Consider the following 24,381-nt stretch of genomic DNA (forward strand, 5'->3'; position numbering starts at 1 on the left):
TGTGGTCAGAGCTGTGACTTGGGAAGACAGCTCCTCTGATCTTAGTTGGGTTTACTCACATGCCTGGGGGCTCAGCTGGCTGTTGGCTTTAGCTAGGAAGACTGGGGTGACTGGTCTCTGCTATACATGTCTCTCATTCTCAAGTGCTAGTTTAGCATTTCTGCTGGCCATGACAAAGGAGCAAGAATGAGGGTAAACCCCATGGTACAAGAACTTTAAAAGTGTTCGCTTGTGTCGTGTTGGTAATATATCATTGGCCAAAGGAAGTCTCATGGCCAGTCCCAGAGTTGTAGGGCACTATGAGATTGCATGGCAGAGGGTGTAGACCCAGGGACGGAGAAGAATAGGTCTCAGCCAGACTACCTTGGAACCCAACTTGAAAATTGCTGGGTGAGATTGCAATCAACTCGGTAGGAATGAGGTCAAACTTTTCTTTGTACAATGGCCACAGACTGTACATTTAATTCTGATAAGCAGTCTCTCAAATAGATGTCTGGGGATGTTGAGTGAGAGAGAGTTCATCTAGTTCTGAACAGGACTTTTCTTATCTTTCTATAGTATTATTTCAGGGCTGAAAGGATTGTGGACATCTGTTGGAAATGAGTAAACAGAAGCCCAGAGAGGTTAATTGGCCAGTCTGAATCCACACAGCTAGCAAGAAACAAAGCTAATCCTTGAATTCAAGCCATCTGGATTTTAATTACTTCAAAGAAGCTTTGTTGAGGTGGGGGCATAGAAAAGCCTGACATATATTCACAATCTTTGTATGTGAACGAAACACATTCCTTCTGGTGTAACTATAGTGTTAATAACTTTGAAAAGGTTGTTAGATGTCTTTGGAAGGGCAAAACATTGAGTGGTTGTCGAATATGCTGACTGGAGATCCTTTTTCCCCCTTTTTTGTGAGGAAGAGTTGGGGATGGGGTTGAAGCAGGAAGTGCCCTCAGTTGGGTAAAATGAGTGATTCCGCTCATCAGAGCCTTTGTTATGTACCTATGGACATTAGAAAAGGAAAGCAAAATAATGGAAGGCATCTTGAATTTACATGTCATCCTTGCACAGGGGCCAGGCTAATCTTTGTGTCTTTCCAGTTTTAGTATGTGTGCTGCAGAAGCCAGCACTGATTGGAGATTCCTGGTAATACATTTTTGTTTTTTGAGTTTTTCTCTCATCTGTCCCCTCCCTACCTACCTCCAAGAATTTTTGCCACAAAGGGCTTCTGAGAAGAGGGCAAGAATTTGTGTTCTGGCTCCTACTTTGTCAAACAGCAGGTAAAATTGTGACAGCAGATCTGGCCTTCCAGAATCACAGCTACATTAACACCTTATTTAGACGACATTGGTGGGGAACACTTTATTCTACGTGAGTAAAATTTTGATTATAAAATTCTACTAAACTCTATCAAATAAACTCATTAATTTTATGGTGGGAATATTTCTAGAACACAACATATCTCCCTGATTAACTAAACAGAGAATAATGAAAACTTCTTAGCCTCGTCTTTGTAGACATCAGTTATTGAATTGAGCCATACTACAGCAATGTGCTTTGTGAAGAACCATGTAAGTAAAAGGCATTGTTATTTTTGTTATTGTTTGTTTAGGGACTGCTGGAGTGTGTAGGACTACTTGACATTAAACTAAGTTTTGACAAATCTGCCTTTTTAATCTTGTTTTTTATTTTTGGAGTGTTTCTGTATTGTCAGTTGAGCAGCCGTATCTTTGTGGTGCTCATTTGCAGACCTGTTCTTAGATCTGTGTTGTAGGAAACTATATTCCCAGGCTTCCTTGCCATTTGGTGATCCAGGGGAGACCCAAGGGCATCTCTCCCTGCCTCTCCCTGCTTTTTTTGGTATCTTTAGGAGGAGCTGTTTGTTTCTTCCATAGCTTCTGCTCCCACGTGACTTCTCCTTTCTCCATAGCAGCCTGTGCCGTTGTTCTACTCTTGTTTCTTGGCCCCGGTCTCTTGCTCTGATAACATCACTTTCTTCCCTTATCCCTCCTGCCTAGGCAGACTAGCTTTCCAAGGTTGCTAGTCTGTGGGCTGCCTCCCTGTTCCCTCTATGGCCGCTCAGCCATCCATCACTCAGTAACTAGTCCCTTGGTTTGAAAGATTTAGAGTAACTTCTGTTTGCTGATTATCTTTGATAACAAATCTTTTTCTCCCTCTAATTTGTTTTTTGCAGTCTATTGTGAGGACAATAGCCAGGTAACTCAGTTTATTTTATTGGACATAAAAATGCAAACTTGACTGAGCAGTAGTAGAGCAGAGTGATTTAGAGTTTGAGCTCTGGCATCAGAATGCCTGGGTCCTGGTCCTAGTCACTCCGCTCATTGGCTGTGTGGCTTTGGGCAAGTTTCTTTTTTTTCCTTTTAATTATATTTGATTGATTATGCTATTACAGTTGTTCCAGTTTTTTCCCCTTTGCCTCCCTCCACCCAGCACCCCCACCCCCTCAGGCAACCCCCACACCATTGTTCATGTCAGTAGGTCATGCATATAAGTTCTTTGGCTACTCCATTTCCTATACTGTATTTTACAGCCCCATGACTATTTTGTAACTACCTATTGGCACTTCTTATTCCCCTCACCTCTTCACCCATTTCCCCATATCCCTCTCCCATCAGGCACTCATTAAAAAAAAAAACCACTCTCTGTATTCATGATTCTGTCTCTGTACTTCTTGTTTGCTTAGTTTGTCTTTTAGATTCAATTGTTGATAGATTTGTGTTTTTTGCCATTTCATTGTTCATATTTTCATCTTCTTTTTCTTAAATAAGTTTCTTTAACATTTCATATAATAATGGTTTGGTCATGATGAGCTCCTTTAGTTCCTTCTTGCCTAGGAAGCTCTTTATCTGCCCTTTGATTCAAATGATATCTTTGCTGGGTAGAGCAGTCTTGGCTATAAATCCCTGCTTTTCATGACTTTGAATATTTCTTGCCAATTCCTTCTAGCCTGCAAAGTTTCTTTTAAGAAATCAGTTGACAGTCTAATGGGAACTCCCCTGTAGGTAACTATCTGCTTTTCTGTTGCTGCTTTTAAGAGTTTATCTTTAACCTTTGGCATTTTAATTATGATGTGTCTTGTCATGGGTCTGTTTGCATCCATCTTGTTTGGGACTCTCTGTGCTTCCTGGACTTGCATGTCTATTTCCTTCATCAAATTAGGGAAGTTTTCTTTCACTATTTTTTCAGATAGATTTCCAATTTCTTGTTCTTTCTCCTCTTCTTCTGGCACCCCTATGATGTGAATGTTGGAATGCTTGAAGTTGTCGCAGAGGCTGCTTACACTATCTTCATGATTTTTGGATTCTTTTTCCTTTTTGTTGTTCTGGTTGGTTGTTTTTTGCTTCCTTATGTTCCAGACCATTGATTTGATTCTTGGCTTCATCCACTTTACTGTTGATTCCCTGTAAGTTGTTCTTTGTTTCACTTAGTGTATCCTTTGTTTCTGATTGGATCTTTTTTATGCTGTTGAGGTCCTCACTAAGTTCCTTGAGCATCCTGATAACCAGTGTTTTGAACTCTGCATTTGATAGATTGCTTATCTCCATTTTGTTTAATTCTTTTTTTGGAGTTTTGGTCTGTTCTTCCATTTTGGCCATGTTTCTTTATCTCCTCATTTTGGCAGTCTCCCTGTATTTATTTCCATGTATTAGGTAGAACTGCTGTGACTCCCTATCTTGGTAGTGTGACTTGATTTAGTAGGTGTCCTATAGGATTCAGTGAACAGCCTTCCCTATCTTTCAAGCTGAGTACCTGAGCTGTGCCTTCCATATGAGCTGAGTACACCTTCCTCTTGTAATTGAGCCTTGATTACTGATGGCAGGTCAATGGGAGGGATTTATCCAGGCCAGTCAGCTGCAAGGTCTGCCTGTGACCACAGACCACCAGTGTCCCCTCTCTATAGAGGATCAGCTGTGCAGCAGCAGGGTGGTAGTGCTCCCACGTGATATGTAGCTGTCTCCTTGGTTTGCAGGCTCTGGGGTTTGCTGAGTCTCACAGAACCTGTGTTCTGCCCAGGGCCACCTTCCAGGAGCTGTAAAGCAATCTGAGGTGGCTGCTACCTGTGCTGACCTTGGAGGTTTCCAGGCAAAGCCAAGCTGTGAATCTAGGCTGGCTGCTGCTTTTTCCAAGCCTGGGGCCACTTAGCAAGAGGTACAGGGGCTAGGGACTCACTGAGGCCATTTCTGGCTTATTTGATATGATTGAGGAAGTTATGAAGCATGAGCCAAGATCAGCCATTCATATGGAAAAGTCATGGTTAACAGTTTGGGTGGGCCCATAAGTTGGGTGGGATGGAGTCTCAGGGGATCTCGAGGGTGGGGCAAACAGCATCAGCCAGTTGGATGGAGTTTCTAATAAGGTAACTGCCTGCTGGCTCTGTGGCTGTGTGTGGCAAGAGCTCAGAAAAGGGACAGTGGCCTCTGATTGCCTTTCTGTCTGGGAGAAAACTGTCTGCCAGCTCCCACTGCATTGCCAGACACTTCAGTTCTTCCTTGTATGCCACTGGTGCCTTCCAAGCTGCTACCCTGGGCTGGTGCTCAGAGGGAGTAAGTCTGAGTAAGTCTGTGTGTGGATTCTTTAAGGGGAACTGCTTGGGACTCCAGAAGTTCCACTGACTCAATCCCCATTGGTTTCTGTAGCCAGAAGTTATGGGGACTTATGTTCTTGGCACTGGAACCCTGGGCTGAGGGGTCTAGTGTGGGGCTGGGACTCCTTAGTCCCGGGATAACCTCCCAAATTTTTACCTACCACACATGGAGTGGGGCCAGCCCATTCCACATCTCTGCCTCTCCTACCAGTCTGGATGGGTGTGGTTTCTTTAATCTCATAGTTGTCAGACTTCCATTTCTGTTTTGCTCATTCTGCCCAAAGCACTTGCAAGATCAAAGGAGTAAGTTCTTCAGCCCTGAAGTAGGATCTGGTCACCACATCAGAGTTCACAACAGTTTCCCATGAGAAGTGGGTCACTTGGTGCCTAGTTCTTAGTGAATGCTACCAAAATTAGTTACCATTATTAAAGGATTCAGTATAGATGTTCAAGTAAATAGGCTTTATGATGTCTAGTTCAGCTATTCAGAGAGCTTTTCCTGACTTCCTGTTCATAACCTGTCACAGAGAGTGGAGAAAAAGTAGCATAAGCAGTCTGTGGGTAAATAAGTTTCTGTTGCTTCTACGTATAGACTATTAAGCACAATTGTATTTTTATATTAACGCACATATGACATTTTTAAATACAGCGTACCCGTAGGTTCTTATGTCATTATTTTCCATGATATTCACGGTATTTCACATCAAATTTGGTAAGAATTAATATAGTTTTTATTTGCGGAGCACCTGTCATGTAGCCACGGTGCTAAGCATGCATTAGCTGTTCAATTCTCAGGACACCTCTCTGAGGTGCTGATATTCCCATTTATGGTGAGGCCCTGAGGTCAGTGAAGGTAAGTGATCTGCCTGAGGTCCTCCAGCCAAGAAGTGGCTGCTATGTTCTCCAGATGGGGCTGCAGCCTCAGACTCCTGTGAGCCTATGCTTTTAACTACACAGTTTAACAATTTAAATAGCAGTAGGGGAAACCTTCTTCTCTGAAAATAGCTCTAGCAAAGTGTAGGTGTTGTTTTGGTAGAAACATTGCAGCTGCTGCCATGAAAATCTTCTCCCAAATGGCTTTGTGACAGCAAAGCTGTGCAGGCTCTGCTTGTGTTTATGATGTGAGCCTTATGGCTCAGCCACAACACAAATGATTTGTTTTCCTGGCAGTGTTGGCAAAGCGATTTAATTTCTGGATTTCTGTGAGGAAAAAGCCTAAACAAATAAATTTCTTTATAACTGGGTATTTAAAGAGGAGTTTCAAGGGAGAGTCAAAATAGGAAAGCAGGTACATTTTCATTCACTGAATGATACAATGAGGGAGATGGGGCATAAGCACAAAGGTAGAATTCACTCAGTCGAAGCGTCATGAACAAGGAGGGTGTTTAGGTAAGTGCATGTTCATTATTGTTAGTGGAGAACAGCAAATTAGGTCACTGTTTCTTTATTTCTAAATAAAGGTGATGCCTGCTTTTCTGAAGAAAAAAAATTTCAAAACTGGGTTTATGGTACTAATGAGATGTCTAGGAAGCTGAAAGGTCAGGGATTCCTAAAAGTATGTTCTGAGTAGCCCTATTTGTTGTATTATTAGGATTAGTGTCGACTGTTTATAACAGAAAAATGTGAAAAGATAATACTGACTTAAACAAGATGGAAATTCATGGAAAAGAAACTCAGAGTCAGGCATTCTATGATTTCATGGTATAGTCAGGAGCCCAGGTTTCTATCTTTCTGTCCTACCATCCTAATCATGTAACTTATATTTTTGGGGTTACTTAGGGGCCAGTTAATTTAGGTCATCATGTCATAGTCCAGATGTACAATGGAAAGGAATTAGAATAAAGGCACCCTCTTGGTTGAGGCAGCTCCTTCAGTTTCTGCAGCCTTCCTGGGAGTTCCATGTAACAGTTCTGTTTGTACTTCATTGTCCAGTGCTGGGTACCATGGCCATACCTAGCTGCAAGAGAGCCTGGCAATGTAGTCTTGGAAGGCAGCTATGCTCACCAATATACCACCAACACCGCATGGCAATGTAGTCTTTAGTAGAGCCCATTTGAGACTGTATTACTGGTGACGCCAAGAATGGAGATTGAATCATAACTAGCAGTTGTGCTACATTTGGGATTGTAAGCTAATGCCTTGACCCAAAATTTAGATGTGTTAACAGTAGAAGGAGACTTTTGTTGGTGTGTGTTGTTACCCTAATAATCCTTAGACTCTTCATTGGGCTCCTGTGCATCAGAATATACAGAGCTCCTAAATGTGCTTCAGTCTGGCCCCTTTACTGCAGGAAATAATACCCAGAGAAGCGCACTTTCTTTACATTATTCAACAACTATTGATTAACTGTCATGTGCCATGCACTGTGCCAGATCTTAGCAGTAGCTTGGAGCTAGAACATATTTATTTGACATTTCCCATATTTATTTGATTACTTTCTTTGTCCTCCTATGTGAAATATATTAATACTTCAAGTAAGTAGCGTCTTAGGAGATCTAATTTGGTGTTAACTTGAAGGTGCTCATCAGTTAGAGAAACCTTGCATGCCCAGAAATAGGATTGAAAGATAAAAGTGTCTGTATCAGTTATCCATTGTTTCATAAAAACCGCCTCAAAGTTCAATACCTTAAGATGATTAAGTTTTTATTATGGCTCACAAGTTTCTGGGCTGGCTGGGTTTTTCTTGCAGCCTTGGCTAGGTCACTCTCAGCATATTTGTGGTCTGCTGTGGGTTGGGAGGTGTCTCTGCTGATCTAGGCTGGACATGCTCACTTGCCTGGGTGCAGCTAGGTCTAGGATAACATCATTTGGGACCCTGGGATTCTCACTACATGGTCTCTTCATCCTCCAGCAGCCAGTCCAAGCTTTTCATGGTAGTCACAAGGTTCAAGGAAAAGAGCAGAAGTTCATGAAGCCCCTTCGGGTCTAGGCTCAAAATTAACACAGCCTAACTTCTGCCAAAGCAAGTTACAAAGTCAGCTCAGAGTCAATTGGGGATACAAGCTCAATCTTTTGTTGAAAGGAGCTGCAAAGTGAGTGGAAAGCTGAAGCAGTAGAGAATTGAAACTGTTTTAGCAATCAGTCTGCTACAGTGTCCCAGGTAGGAAAAGGTTGGTTTGTGTGGATACCTGCTCCTTTCTGTACCTTTTCTACATTCCTCTTTCCACTCAACACATCCAGTCAAAATTCCAACTCATTGAACATCTTTGCAGTTATAGTGATGGAATTAAATCTTTTTTTATATATATTTTTTACCCACCTCAGTGTATTAGAATCCCCAAAACTCAGTTAGCAGCTGGTGGGTTAGACTCTTGAGTGGGTGGGCTTTGTGATATTACTTACTGCTCTTTAGACAGCAGTAGTGCCCCATTTCCTGTGTCCTCTGTAACTAAACGGCCAGGGAGTAAGACATGTGGCATAAATGTAACCTAACAAACTAATAGACTTGCTCTTCCTTACATTTATCAAGTGTCTCCTAAACACATAAGTCTAATAGAAGCAATATGGACAAGGAGTTGCAAATAAGGAGAGAGTGTTTGAACTAGCCAATGATAAACATCGTAAATGGAGATTTTATCTGTATTCTCCTTATTTTTTAAAAAAATATTTATTTATTTTTAGAGAGAGGGGAAAGGAGGGAGAAAGAGAGGGAGAGAAACATCATTGTATGGTTGCCTCTCCTGCACCCACTACTGAGGACCTGGCCCACAACCCAGGCATGTGCCCTGAATGGAAATCAAACCAGTAACCCTTTGGTTCGCAGGCTGATGCCCAATCTACTGAGCCACACCAGCCAGGATGATTCCCCTTATTTCAAATTACTTCATGGTTCTATTCATGTGTACTATGAAATATCAGGATAAATTATCAATACTTTCCAAAACTATGATAGTCATTAGGAAGACCCTTTATTATACAATACATTTTTCATGTCCCTTCAGTCATCTGCCATGGGTACTTTTGTTCTTAATCTTCAGTTTGTTTCAGGTGGTAACAAGGGGCAGATCTGATGCTGTATCTTGGCTGATAAACTCTGTAACATTGGACATGTTACAACCCTCTGAACATGTGGTTTCCTCATCCATGAGATGAGCATATGATGATACCTATCTTGTCATGTTAAGGTCACATATGACCATTATTGATAATATCTAACATTAACATGACATGGCAGTAACCATACATTGTCTACTGTTCTCAACAAATTTGTGAGGTAGGTGCTATTGTAATCACAATCTTAGATGGCATGACAGAGATGCAAAAAAGTTAAGTGACACGCCAAGGTTGCACAGACCTGAGATTTGTACCCAGGCACCTGGTGCTGTGGTCCTGTCTCCACATCAGGCTAAAGAACTGCTTTTGCAGGTAAGAGTACATGGCTGTTTAAAAAATGAGAGAAGTAAAGGTCTAATTTTCACAGAATTGAGAGAGATCAGAACATTGACTTAGATTTTTACAAAATTGGCTTTGGACTCTTACTTAGTATAGAGCCTGCCCTGGCAATTTACCTAGCTATAAGTTGCAGGTACATCTGACATTCAAAAGCAATCAGATTGTATTACCTGTTCTTTGAGGGGTTGCTGGCTCCCTGCACCTTGAAATTTACATTTGCAATCATGTTAATTTCATTGTTAACCATTTTCCTTCACAGTAGTTACAACGTGGCTTCTTTTTCTTTTATCTTTTTTTTTTTTTAAAGTCTAGCTGGGTTCTAGTGGGGATGATAAATTATGGGATTAGATGGGAGAACTCAAGTACATTGTTCAGGAAGCTGTTTTTGCCACAAACAGTTTGGAGCTTGGCTGAACTGTGTGGATCTGTAATCCAGAATCACTGAGCAGTGTTTTCTGTTCTCCCCCATTTTAGTCCAAAATGCCCATTTAACTGGAGAAGAGTGAGTTTAATAGAAAGTGATTTTCCCACTACATTTTATGATTCACTCTAGGGAGTCACACTAAGCTACATGAACAAAAAAAGGAATTTGCTTTGAAGCTGAAGTAGAGAAAATCATATGAAAAAAAAGAGAAATAAGTGATGCCCATTTGCTTTTATATTTGTCTTAGTTTGTTGGGGCTGCTATCACAGAACACCACAGTCTAGGCAGCTTATAAACAATAGACATTTGTTTCTTACGGTTCTGGAGGCTGGAAGCCTGAGATCAGGTGCCCGCATGGTTGGGGGAGGGCCTACCTCCAAGTCGAAGACGTTTCCTTGTGTCCTCCTGAGGCCTTCCTTGTGAGAAGGGGCTCTTTTATAAGGGCACTAATTACTTTCATGGAGGTTAGGATTTCATGAATATTGGGGAGGGTCACAAACATTCAAACCATAGTGATATTCAAGCAGATTTTTTTAAAGTTACTGCGTGTAAAGTGGCTATAATTTAAACAGAAAGTATTTTACTGAAACAATCAATGTTCAAGAAAACAGTGATTCTTGGGGTGCTGCATAAACCAAGCAGAGTGTTAAGATGTTGGAAGAATCACATATTGAGTTGTAGATACACTTCTGCTGGTATCTTAAGGACAAGGAATGGCAGCCTGTTTTTAAGTCTTGGTAATAAAATATTGGGATCTGTAGGCAGAGAGGATAGGAAACTATAGTGGAATCCAAGACAGGGCATTTCATTTTTTGGTTTCTAGAGAATCATGTGGGCTTTAAACACACCTCATTTGGCTGCATTTTTATTTTAAAGAAAATCAAGGAGCTTTCTTTTCTTTTTGCCCATGAAGAAGTCTCCCTTATCTCATAATTTGCAGGCCAGGGGGTCAAGTTTGAATATATCATTATTTACCTAAATATACTTATAAAATATTAGTAACTTTATTAGTAATAACTAATTTATATGGAATTCTTGACAGAAGAATTTTAATGCTTTACACATGTAATAACCCCTTTATCTTCATAATAACCCTTTGAAGTAGATACTGGTGTTACCTGTATTTTACAAATAAGGAAGTCAAGGCACAGAGTTTAGTCACTTGACTGAACCCAGACAACAAGGTTAACTGTGAAGTGAGCATTTGGATCTGTTTTAATTGCTACACTACTGTTTTCCCAAGCACCAGTCATTCAGATACCACCTTCATATTTTTGCCATGATTGTATTCCACCTCTATTATTATTTAATGTTTTTCACTTTTTAAAATCACAAATAAATGTATTTAAAAAGGAAATCTTAAATGACTACATTAATTAGAAAACTAGAATGTGCCACAAATAGTAGAGATAGCCAATAAAAATTTAAAAATAGTGTCCATTCAATTCTAAATAGATGACAATGTGCCAAAAACTCTGTGTCAGTGCTCTCTGTCTTGAGGGAGTGGAGGAGGGGGGAGAGAGCAGAGGAGGAGTGAGGTATGAGAGAGAGAGAGAGAAAGAGAGAGGAGAGAGAGAGAGAGAGAGAGATTGATTCGTTCATTCTGTTATTCCAGGCTCAGTCTGTACCATCTGAAATCATTTTGCAGCTTACTATTGACAGTGGCTCCTATACTGTGGATGTCACTTGTCTAAAATATGAAGATGTTGTACTCTCCTTGAATTACCTTAATGAAAGGGAAGCAGAGGAATGTTGAAAGGAATTCAGGCCTGTGTTAGTTCAGCCAGTCTAAGTAAAGTTATTGTCTGAATTATTAACCCTGAATTATTCATCAAGTTGCTAGAAGACCCTTTCAGATTGCTTTGTGGAAAGTACTGTGGGTAATTTTTACTCAAGTTATTATCTGTAGAAGATGTGGTTACCCCTGAATTTTAAACCAGACAACTTAGAAAATCACCTTACTTCCTTCATCCCTGACATGTACCTATTGGTTTGAAATATCAGAGACCTTTAGGCTTCCTTCTAATAATACCTGTTGGAGATCACCGGGAACAGTGTCCCTTTGTTACCAAGATGACATTCTCTTTTTATATGCACTCTCTATGATTAATATGTGATTAATACATTTTGACCATGGTGAGAAAATAAAAGGTGTCTTTTCTTCTCCCACTTAAACATAAATGATGAGATCTAGTGTGTTTTCAAGTAACAAAGAGGGATCTTCCTTTTAATTCACAAGTCTCTGTAAAAGTGATTCATGGACATGATTAAGACTCATCAATGTGAACAATAAATTATTCTGCATCTGAAGGTCTTACTGATGACCTGATCACGTAATTTCCATGTATTCTGATTACGTTTTTCTAATGCCTTTTACGTGCTGTGAATTTTTCATCAAGATGATTCTATTTAGTGCCTGTTCCGTACAGGGTGAGCCTTCTAATAGAAGGAGAGGTCAGCTTGGCAAAAATGTTAACAGACTTAAAGACAGTGAATGAAACTGGCTTCATCTTCAACATCCCTATTTGTACTTTTAAATATTGTAGCTAAATATTATATATTAATATGAAGTATACCTGTGAATAGGCAGCACGATATTAAAAATGTGGCTTATGTGGCTGTTGCAGTATTACAGCTGTTTCCAGTTCAGTGTGCCGGAGAACTTCGGAAAGCTTTTGATACATTTTGGTCCTGTTTAGCCAGCTGCTCATGGGTGGTTTGTGGGAGGACCTGTATCTGTCTGCTCTAAAGCTGCTGTGGGATCTGGGTCTCCCAGGGACCACCACTCTGTTCATCAGGACAGTGTGATGAGCTGGGCCAGCCACTGTTTGGTGGCAGAATAGAGACCACCTGTATCTGCAGGTGTCATCTGGTGGTACCATGATGCATTTCTTCTGATTAGTAAATTGTGCCCAAGGCTGGCCTGTAACAGTTTTGCTGTGTCTTGTTTAGATGCAGCCTATGGTTGTCCTACTCTGCCCTGAGCTAGGTTTTGGAAACCAGACTAGCTCTAGATACGTGTCCTAATTTGGGGAATAAGATTAGTGAAGGTTGTTGAGATAGTTACATCCTCAAGGATGTGGGCCATGTCTATTTACTCACAGGTGTACACCTGACATCAGATACAGCCCTGGCACATGGCAGGTACTCAGTAAATAATGTGTTGGATCAATGAGGCAATAGTTAAATCGGGCAACTGATGTTCTTGGCATTGTATCATTTTTGCCTGGTGACAGGAAACAACAATAAACTGATGTGTGTGTGTGTGTGTGTGTGTGTGTGTGTGTGTGTGTGTTATAGTTTCCTTAAGAAATAGAATCAATTTCAGTTTTTGGAACTAAAAAAGAACAGGGAGAGTTATCTTGGAGTTAGTGCCTGGTTTCCCACAATAAGTTTTCCTGACTGAAAAACAGTTTGAGGCTCTTTCAGAGACGGAGAAAAAGAAGGCAGTGACTTCTGTTCCTTTCCTTTTTTGTGTTTGTGCAAGGAGAGCGGGCAAGCCTGCAAGGATTAGGTTAGAGAGAAGCCATGTGGAAAACAGATCATTTTCTTGCAGACTTCAGGTCTTGAGGATTAGTAGAACATGCTAGGAAATAAGGTTCTTTCTCTTGGGAAATTACTAGTGCTGGCAGCTTGAAATAGCATGAAAAAGACTTTTTAGTAGTGGCAGGTTTTCAGATAGTTTGCTAGAGCGGAGAAGGGCCCAAGTTCAGTGAAAGCAGAAAGCAGTCCTGAGTTACATTAGCAGTTGTCTCTTGGTATCTGCAGAGGATTGGTTCCAGGATGCCCACGGTACCCACATCTGTGGCTACTCACGTCCCTTGTACAAAATGATATATTGTACATTTGTATTGTATATGTATTGGCATATAACCTATAATTGCTTATAGGCTACACCCCTGTATGGCTACCATTATTTCATTTGAGTGGATTTAGCATAGTGCTGTGCATGTAGCAATTTCAAGTTTTGCTTTTTGGAAATTTCTGGGATTTTTTTCCTGAATATATTCTATCTTTGGTTCATTGAATCTGTGAATGTGAAGTCTGCAGTACAGAGGTCCCCAGCTGTGGAAACCTTTTCTTATTCTCAGTGCATAGGTTTGTTTCCTTACTTTACACACAGTTCTAATAAACAACTCATTTTTAAATTCACGGACCTTTCAGTGCTGTGCTGGTAAATATTTAATGATTGGCTCTGAGAAGGGGAAGGGGGAAGAAGCTTGGTTTGTTGTGTCTGCCAGTGTCTGTGGTGAAGATACCCCACCGCAGGTGGAGGTGGGAGAGATGCACACAGAGATGCACACACTCGTGTTGTGCAGGCAGTGCAGGTTGGCTCAGCACCACTGCGATCAGCACCAGGAGATCAAGAAGGGAGGCCGTGCAGAGAGAGCAAAACTAAAGAATGGAGGAAATAATACGAAGCAAGTTGGGAGACAGGGGTTTCTGTTCAAGGAATTTGAGTAAAGGTGCCTGTTGTCATCTCTGAAACTGTGGAGAGGGGAAAAAATACCTAAAAGTGGGGAAAACATTCTTCACTAAAAGTAGGAAATGGCTACAGCCCTGACTCGCAAGAATGTCTGCCAAATTTGGTGACAGTCGGAGCAGATTCAAAAATCAGACCTGTTTCTCCTAGAGCCCCGGGAGGTGGAGGCTCCCCAAGGGCTGAGGCAGGAATCCCTTTTTTGGAGCCCAGAGGTAGAAGGCACAGGCGGAGGGCACAGGCGGTCTCCCGAGAAGCTGTGTTCCTTCCTAGTTTGGTGTTTCCTTTGTTTCTTAGATTATGCAAACCCTCTGAGGTCTCTTTTTCTTTTTTTTTTTAAGATTTATTTATTTATTTTTAGATAGAGAAGGGAGGGAGAAAGAGAGAGAGAAACATCAATGTGCAGTTGCTGGGGGCCGTGGCCTGGGAATCGAACCTGCGATGCTTTGGTTCGCAGCCCGTGCTCAATCCACTGAGCTACGCCAGCAAGGGCGGCTTTGTTTTCTTTTTTCTTCGATAATTTAGGTTCGTTTTTTACTTCTTTGTGGTAATAAATTACTACAAATGTGAATAATAATGTAATAAAATCTTACATTTATTGACTTATTAACTTTAGATAGTATCTATTGACTCTTAGATACAATTACTTTTTTAAAAAATACAGAGTGTTTGTACTTTTGCCCATCTTCTCCAATCTCTTGGTTGTTGTATTGCTTACTATTTTTATGTTATCGAGATTTATAACATTTTCTTTTTTGTAGTTGCTGTACCTGTATTTATTTTTCAGCTTAGTTGAAATTTACTTGACATACAACATTGTGTAAGTTTAAGGCATACATGCTGATTTGAATATGTATCAATTGCAAAGTGATTATCACAACGAGGTTAGTGAGCCCATCCAGCACCTCATGGTCACCACTTTGTGTGTGTGCGGTGAGAAAATTTATAACATTTTCATTGCACTCTGTATACCATACTTGTTTGGCTTCTATTGTATCTTTACATAAATTATGTTGCAAAAACCAGAACAAAAGAAAATATCAAACCAGGAAGCCTAACACAATGAAATAATAGAATTACGATGAACCACCTGGTTGTTAGAAACTGTAATGCAGCCATAATAAACTCATTCATTAGAAGGAAGCAGTTTTTTGAATATGAGTCATCTAAAATAGTCATTACAGGCAAATGTAAACTAAACCTCAGCAGTGGTTGTAATTAATATGAAAGATGGGGTTTACTTTTAATTTTAATGCCTGCTGTGGCCTGAACTTTTAAAATAAACTTGTGTTGCTTTCACAATTAAGTTTTTAGAACATTCCAGCCTGTATCCACTTGTGATAAGGAGAACAGATGCGTGTTTTTCATAGTAAACAGTGACACTGTTGAGCTCTGGGTTTTGTTCTTCCTTCATGGTGGATGAAAGATACCGAGATACCAAAGTATTATGATATGTATTTCACATCTGCCCAGAGCTTTGGAGTTTGTAGTTTTCTCTTTTGATTCTCATGCAGCCTTGAGACATCATCATTATTTCATAAAAGGTTTTGTTGCTAGTTTACAAATGAAGAAAATAAAACTTAGAGAAATTAAGTTGCTTGCTCAACATCATACCATCCCGTGTCTCCTGAATCATTTTCTAGGTAAATGATTTTTCTCAACATATATATAGTACTCACTTTAATAGAATATGATAGATTCTACTATCATATCATATCAAATATTATCATAAGTACATTTATAACTAAGGACATGATTTTAAATTATATTGAATATCTTCATATTAGAAGAATTAAAGGAATATGCCTTATTTAGAGGGATTTCAGTCTTTAAAGGGACATCATTTGGAAAAATAGCTTGTTGAAGTAGTTTGTTCTGGAGAAGTCGAGTGCATGGAAGTCGGGAAGTTCAGTGTTGACATAATGATCTCGGCGGACAGGCCGTGAATCACCTTTCTGTCCTGGTTCTATCCTGAAGATCCACTTCTTCATGTAAATGAGAACAGCAGACCTTCTGGGGGTTCCTGGAGATGTGTGGGGCTTGCAGGACTCCAGGACTTGAGATAAATTGAAGTGCTAGAGATCAGTCAGGTTTTGCACACGGTTGGTTGGAGGCACATGACCGAGTTTCTCGCCCTGTATAAGTGGTTGAAATGTGCATATGTGGCTGCAGTTGGTAGTACATTTGGTTGTTTTTAATGGTTTCTTCTAGCTTGGCGTCAGTATTTTGGCTTTACTGTCCTCTCTGTAAAATACATTGCCTGACTGCTGATCTCTGAGGTCTGACATTCAGCTTCTGAGGACAACTGAATGACCACACAGTATAGTTTCGTGCCCACTGTTACCAGCTGCAGAGGTTCAGAACAAAAAGTCCAGCTTTTTGAGGGTAGAAACCATGCTATCACTTACGTTTTATAGCGCAATGCAAGGAATATAGTAGATGTTCATTAAATACCTGTATACTGTGTTTCCATTCCTCATGCTTCCATTTGGAAAACAGGTTTAGCTTTATAACATTGAGTAATCTAGATATTGAACACACCATAATTTCAGAGATATCAGTGCAAGATGGCATAAGTGGGATGCCTAATAATTTAGTGGCTTTTCTAAGTGCTTTGAAAACTCATCACAATGTCAGGTTTGTCAATTAAAAAATGGCAACTGAAATCTAGAGTTATTAGCATGTCCCAAATCTGTCTCATCAAATACAGTTTCCTCTGGGTGCTGTTCAAATAAAGAATCCTGTGGTTAAACAAGTTTGGGAAACAATGCATAAAATACTTCTTTTAATAAATTGATGATGAATATGAGCGTTTTAAAAACAGAAATCCTCTAGTATAAGATTTTGTGGACATTAGTGTAGGTTGACCCTCCTAAAACTTTACCCTGGAACTTTGTTTTGCAAGATATTTTACATTTTTTGGCACGTTTTTGAAAATGCTTATTTTTATTTTTTGTCATGCTGTCACTCACGGGTACATAGATAAATCAGGGGATGTGTGTGTGTATGTGTGTTTAATTGGATGTAGAATTAAAATCCTCTTGAGATACATTTATAGCACAAACGTCTCCACCTTTTGCTATCTGTGCAGGTGAGTTAATCTCCAGATATTACTTATCAGTTCTTATTTGTTTTTCTTTATAGCAACACTACTGGTAACTTAAAAGTTTAAAAAAGACTATTTCCTTTCTTGAACCCTGAAGGTGTGGTAAAGGAGGAAAATAGGTATTAGGTGGCGGTCAGATGGGGATGTTGAAACAAAGATTCTCAGCAGTTTACAAGTTACTGTTATATTTCTTGAATCATGGGCAATTGGTTTTGCTTCCCTTTAAGTTTTGTATCTTGAAATGTTTGTGGCCTTCATTATTGAAAAACCGAAGATTTGTTTTAAGGACCAGTTCAGGTGTAGGCTTCAAATTTTACACTTCCCGTTGATAAGCCCCAGTCTGATGAAGCGGTATTTCCTGTGATGTGCAGGCCCTCTCACTCATTCCCTGGCAAGATGCCTGTGAAAAGCATTTGCTTATCTTTGGGGTTCTGCTGAGAATGGTGAGAAAATGGTGTCTGCCACTCTGGATATTTAGCTGTGGCTGTGGGCACTGCTTGCCAGCCTCTCACTTTGTGGCTGAGGGGTGGGGACTCAGCATGAGAGGACCAGTCTCCTTGCGCTGTGTGGGCTCGCTCATCCTGAGCCTCTCCCCGCTCCCTGCCTTCTGGAAAGAGTGAGCTGATCCAAGAACGGGGATTGCCCCTGCACTTCGCAGCCTGCATCGGGCATGCTCTCAGGAGCCCCTTTCTGACAGGGAGAAGTGTGAATCCTACTCACTTCTTTTCAGGTAAGAGAGCACACTGAAAAATAGTTTTATGAGTGGAAGTGAAGACTTATAAGGGGGAGTTGTTTCGATAAGTGATAAGTTTGTGTTTTTAATAACCCATAGTAGGGCTACTACAATTTCATTTTTGTGGTGCCTGAAGGGGTAATGATAGAAAAGAAAATATTCCTCTGTCTTTAAATTTCTTAGATCACTCAAACTTTTCATGAAGATTGTCTTACTTATTATTATTTTTGCTTTTTTAGATGTTTTAGTAAGTGAGAAACCTAAGACAAAACTAAGCCAACAGAGTATATTAAGCATTATCATTTTGTGATAATTCTAACATTAGTTTGATTCAGATTTATTTTAATGTATCTGTTTATAAAATTTTCCTAAACCTACTGTAACTCAAATAGATTTTTCAATGTATTTATCAGTATGATTTGATTGTAGGATTTTTGTATATATGTCATTTGGGTTTCCATATTTTAAAAATTAACCATATATGTGGTGGCAGAGGGTATATGAGAAATCTCTGTACCTTCCATCCAATTTTGCTGTGAACTTAAAACTACTTTAAAAAACATATGTTAAAAAATTAACCAATCTCTTCAAAATACTTTCTATAAATACTTAAATGTAATGTAATTCAGCACACAGTGTTAAATATTTTTTCCATCATGCATGAATTATTTACGAAACTAATTCAGATTTTTGTTTTTCATAATTTATAAGAAAAGTGTGGGGCATATTTCAATATTTTATATTTTTATTGCCACTTTTTGGGTTCAACTATATTAAAACAGGAAAAATGATTATTTGAAAAAGTCTCTTTTCCTAAATAAGTGAGAATGAAAGTAGACCTTATGCTTATTGTCTTGGAAATGTTACATATTCATTGTCTTGGAGAGTTAATCAGACATTATGTAGAATTTCTTCCTGAAATAAGAGGGAGGAAATTAATAACTTAGGAAGTTAGTGTATTTGGTAGTGGTACTTTTAAAAATCCTTTTCATGTAATCACACATGTTCATAGGCAAATATGTGATGCTGTAGTGTGGAAGCTGCAGTCAGTACATAAACTTTGGCTTTGGGTGGCTTTAGAAAAATATTTCAAATTTGTATACTTTGTTTTGTCAGGAATATCTTAGTATCTTTAAACACAGACATAGTTACACAAATAAAGGTGAAACCAAATAAAGGTGAAACCTTTATTTCTCTGTGAACTGTGACTAGCTGTAGCTCTTCGAGGAAAAACATGATCATTATTATAATGACAAATAAACAAACATGACCATTAAAATAAACTTATTGTAGACAGATGTATACTTGAATAAAATGCAACATGCTGTGGCATTTTTAAGGGGGGATGAGGAATTTTCATAGTTCTGCCTTACAGCTGAAATGAGGAGAGTGGCCCCAGGACTATTTTGACAGTTACCTGTTGGAGAAAATAATTTATATACTTTGTACATTAAAGAGCAATTACATGCAAAGTGATCCACTCTCCAAAAGTATACAGAATATTTCTAGATGCCTTGGAGAATATGAAACTTTACAGAATGCTCAGAAACAGCGCCAACTGTGCTTTATTTTGATCGACTTTCCAGGACTGCAGGGCCCGAGGCAGGTCTCTCCCACAGGTGGAGGCTAGGACTGAAGCTTCGCACCTAGGTACCAGTTGTCAGGGGAAGGGGCTGACGGAGGACCAGGTGTCCGAGGCTTAATGTTGCTCACCTACTTATCTACCTGTCCTCTGTGGCTGAAGTCAAGGCTACTGTTGAGAAGACAGGTTATTGAGGGTCAGTCTGCAGACTTGTAAGGCCACTTCACTGCTTCTCACACATTCATGTGTGTGTAAAACACTTGTCATTTGGTTAAATGGCAAACTCTAACTCAGCAGGTGTGGAATGAGGCCTGACATTCTGTATTTTTCACAAGCTCCTAGGTGCTGCCGATGCTGCTGGTTGAGGGGCTAACGAGGAGCAATACAATATCAAATACCTGCTCAGATTATTACATTTAATTTGATGGACATTGTCTAGTCAATACCAAGCAATCAGTGTGCGAAGCCAACGGCTGAGAATTTGTTTGAGGTGAACTCACTGGCTGTAGACACTGGCCTCTTCACAGGTGATGTAACTGATGAGGTGTGACCTGCTATTTTCTCTGGAATGAACATGCAGTATTGTAACCTCTGAAGAGTTTCCATTGTGCCCCTTTTCTGGGACTCATCACCATTGGCAACCCTGCCCCTTCCCTCTCAGTACGTTCCTTTTTGCATTGCCACAGATACCAAAGCCTCATCCGCTCCTTCCCTCTGCTGGCACTTCCTACCCATCAGGGACCTTTTATGTGCCTTGGCTTTGATTTGCATCTTGCACCTGAGTGTTCTAACAGCATTTTCTGCCCAACCTGGCTTGCAGGTGCCCCACTTAAGCTCACTGTGAATTTAAATATAGAAACTTTATCTGTGGGGAGCTACTTTTTTTCCCCTCTCAACACACAGTTTTCCAGTGTAATCAACCAGTTTTAGGCAGTTGTTTGTTTGTTTTTTTAAACCTTCCATGTCTCAGCTTGTTAGATCTGTACTTTGAGTTTTCAAATTAAATGTTCTGCCAGGGTCCTAGATACTGTGTGAACTTCTCCTTACCGTGTAAAAAGAAGAAAATGGGCAGTGAGGCAGTGGGATGATGTTCTGAATTCTTCAGCAATTCTGTCCCTAGTGTGTTTTCTTCCCCAACCTTTTTAAAGAAAATTTCTCATATATGGTAATTTGAAAGAGTATTACAGTGAACAACTGTATATTCATTTCCTGGATTCCATTAACATTTTAATTCATAACATGTCTGTCCTTCTACTTATTCCTTTGCCCATTTCTCACCATCTTATTTTTGATGCATTTTAACATAGACTGCAGGCATCAGTTTGCGTATTTCAGCGTGTCATTATTATTATTATTATTAATTATTCCTCACCTGAGCATATGTTTATTGATTTTAGCGAGAAAGGAAGGGAAAGAGAAACATCAATCACTTGCCTTCCATGCATGCCCTGACCAGGGATCAAACCTGCAACCTTCTGGTATACAAGATGACGCTCCAACCAATTGAGTTTCCTGGCTAGGGTCTACCATACTATTATTTTTTAAAAAGATTTTATTTATTTATTTTTAGAGAGGGGAAGAGAAGGAGAGAAACATTAGTGTGTGGTTGCCTTTCACGTGCCCCCCACTGGGGACCTGGCCCACAACCCAGGCGTGTGGCCTGACCAGGAATCGAACCAGCAACCCTTTGATTCGCAGGCCCGAGCTCAATCCACTGAGCTACGCCAGCTAACACTAGCATGCTATTATTAATCAGTATGCTAAAACCCACACAGCTCCTTCAGCAGTTACTTACATGTAGACATAGTTTGCTTTTCCAGTGAATACTGAATTGTAAGCAGTGGGTTTATTCAGCTCTGTGCAGTGAGTAAAATTCATATAGTATAACTCAGAGTTAGAGAGATTATATGGTAGGTGCTCAAGAGCTTCTTTTACAGTCTTTCTCCAGATGCTACATAGAAATTTTGTAGTGACTTTTAAAGGTACATCATTTAGTAGAAAGTTCAATATTGGTTGACAGTTTTTTACATGAAATTCATATACAGTGTAATGTACACATCTCTAATCGTATATAAGTTGAGCTTTGACAAATGGATACACCTGTGTAAATCAATCCCTGGCAAGATATAGAACATCACTGTCACTTGAGAAAGTCCCCTTATGTTGCTTCCCGGCCCTTAGCTTCTTTTGCGAGTGTCCTCAAAAGTGGCTTGTTATCACAAGTAAGTGCTTTGTGATCAGTTTATTTCCTCAAACTGTGTTTGGATCAATTTTGTTTCATGCAAATTACTTTCATAGGTGGGACTACATAGCATACAACATATTTCTAGCAAGCTAATAATTAGTTTGGGTTAAATCATGGTGTTCTTATTTCTAAAAAAATTAAATTTTTAAACATAGTTACTTAGATTATCTGGTCTTTACCTGGCACAGATTACTTGCTAATGACTTGGTTGATTCTTAGAACCTTTTACAAGATGGTGAGATCATATAAATAAAGATGCAGAGACCTGGAGGTAATAATGTTCTAAGAAGTTCTTTGGGCTGACACACCTGGTTTCTCTGGATAGAGAGAGAAAAAAAAATCCCTACTCAGGCCAGGTGTTTCTCGTGAAGATGTTATTTAAGGATGTATTCCCCTCATAATTTAGCCTGAAAATGTATATAGTTCATTCTGCTGCTTTGGGAACAGAAAGCTCTGCTCCTGTGATAATCCTAATTCCTGGCATTCCATGTTTGTGTTGACTTGACCGTCAAGTACTTCATGGAGGACTGGAGGGACGTGGATTGGCCCTGACGTGGACACAGCACTGGGGTCACACAGAAGCAGTGTTTAAATATCTAGTGAGAAAGTAGCAGAGCAGAAAGGGTCTGGTCAAAACCAACTGAGTTCATATAGTTGTTTGGGGACTATAAAGTGCTCATTCTTTGAAAGTGCCATAAAACTCCCATTTGTTTTATTTGCTCGTTTTTACTAGTCTCTTTAGCACACTTTAAAAGGAACTGGAGACTTCTGAAAACTCACACAACTCCTTCATCTGTTACTTACATGTAGATGTAGTTTGCTTTTCCAGTGAATACTGAATTATAAACAGTGGGTTTATTCAGCTCTGTGCAGTGAGAAAAATCCATCTAGTATAACTCAGAGTTTATATGGTAGGTGCTTAGAAGTCTCTTTCAACAGTCTTTCTCCAGATGCTACATGGGAATTTTATAGTGGTTTTTAAAGGTATATCATTTAGTAGAGAATTTATGTCTTTTTGTTCATAAAGAAATGGAAGGAATACCCAGCAGCTTTTAAAAGCATAGTATGTGATCCTTAGAACCAAAATTTCAAATTAAAGACTGGCCAACATATATAGTTAACTACCTATAGGCTAGGAAAGACATTCCTACATGCATATTTACTCTCTTATTGTTTTGCAAGCTACCGATACTTGCTTTTGTCAGAGATGGAAGGACAGAGTAGTTTTTGCTAACACTCGTTGAAGTGAGTTCTGGTGAAATAACTTAGAGAACCATGTTTATAAGAACAATAAATTAAGGTTATATATAAACAGTTTTCCACTTTCCACTGGATTACAACAATATGAGACCTGTACTTATTTAATTATTTCATCTTCTGATGTACAATTGTGTAACATAAAGTAGAGAATTATGGAAAATTGTAATTATTTCTCCCTCTTATAATTTCAAACCCCAGTGAAATAGAAATATCAATTATCCCATAATGTTCAGAGTGCTTGCATTTGTTGTGAGTTTGTCTTACAACAAAGGTCTATCATTTTTAGGGGTTTTGTTATATTTTTCAGCTTTAATTAAAAATTTAAGATTCTAGGGCAAGACAGGAGTCATCAAGCCCATTTCTGTCAATTGGAGTATCTAACCCTTTTTCTTACATATCCTCGAAGGTTTAGAATAAAACCCAACCATCCTGGAGCTTTCTGGACTGCTGTATAAACCTCCGCCCGACTTTCCCTTCCTTGCACACATATTGCATTGACTTGTAAACATTTTGCATTGTTCTTCAGTGCAGGTAACAACTGATAATTACTCTCTGGTTATTTTGTATATTAGCCTCACCTTCCCAGTGTTACTGTAAACTACTCTGCAGAATCCTATCTTATACGTCTTTGGCATTTCCTACTTTTCCTTAGTTAGTGCTTTTGGTGCATCCTCACTCAGTCAATATTGTTTGCTAGTTGCTTGAATATTAAGAGAGGCCACTTGTTCTGCAAATGTTATAAACTTCATTTCCCCTTCTTCTGTCAACTTGCCCTAAGAATAGAATTAACAGAAGGATTACTTTAAGGCAAACTAACTTCTTGTTCCTTTCATTTTTAAAAGTCACTACAACTATCTGGCCATGTTTCAGTAATAGTCTTAACTTTTAACACTTTAATTCCTTTCTTCCATGAAGAACAAATTGTTTTTCTAAAATAATTTCATTTTCCAGAATGACTCTAAAGCATGTTGGCCCCATTGATTATCTAGAATGTAAGAAAAATCTAACACTCTGAAGTTCAGTTCTGAATGACTTAGGAATAGAGAATGGACCACACTTTACTTTCGGCATATCTGGGCCAGAAGCATGGGAGGTCTGTCAACAGTGGAGCTGCTTGCCTCTGTAGGCGTTGGTGTGGTCTGCAGTCTGGAGGGGAGCACTGTGCCACAAAAGTCTATCTCGTTGGTTTTTCCATTCTTCGTTCTTACGTAGAACGTAAGAACGTGAGAACGTAAGAACGTGATGTGTGTAGCCACATCACATGATTGGATGTGTCCAGTGAAGAAAATAAAGAGCAACAATGTTGTAGTCATACCTTGTCCTGCACAGTGCTACCATTTGCTAATTTTATGCAAACAGATATTTTGCATCTCCTAACAAATTGGGAGAACCAGAAAAACCTGGACTCTTGTTCTCCCTGTTAGAGGGGGCACAGACTGTCCAGTTCAATCCAACATCGCCCAAATCCCTGTATTTGTTTCCTGTTGCTGCTGTAACAAATTGCCATGAATTTAGCAGCTTAAAACAACACAAATTTACCCTCTTACAGTTCTGGAGGTCAG

The 24,381-nt window shown here is 39.5% G+C and overlaps 1 protein-coding gene and 1 non-coding gene across 7 annotated transcripts in view; one reads left to right on the plus strand and one right to left on the minus strand.

The window, feature by feature from the left end:
- Window positions 1-24,381, plus strand: part of PLCB4 (phospholipase C beta 4) — a 395,438-nt gene that overhangs the window by 77,879 nt on the left and 293,178 nt on the right. The window lies entirely within an intron of this gene.
- Window positions 1,018-1,121, minus strand: LOC123815451. The gene has a single exon (XR_006785108.1). It is a non-coding gene; the product is annotated as a U6 spliceosomal RNA (small nuclear RNA).

This window comes from Phyllostomus hastatus, unplaced genomic scaffold (assembly GCF_019186645.2).
Source record: "Phyllostomus hastatus isolate PE091 unplaced genomic scaffold, TTU_PhHast_1.1 phas_contig_17, whole genome shotgun sequence".
Lineage (NCBI taxonomy): Eukaryota > Metazoa > Chordata > Mammalia > Chiroptera > Phyllostomidae > Phyllostomus > Phyllostomus hastatus.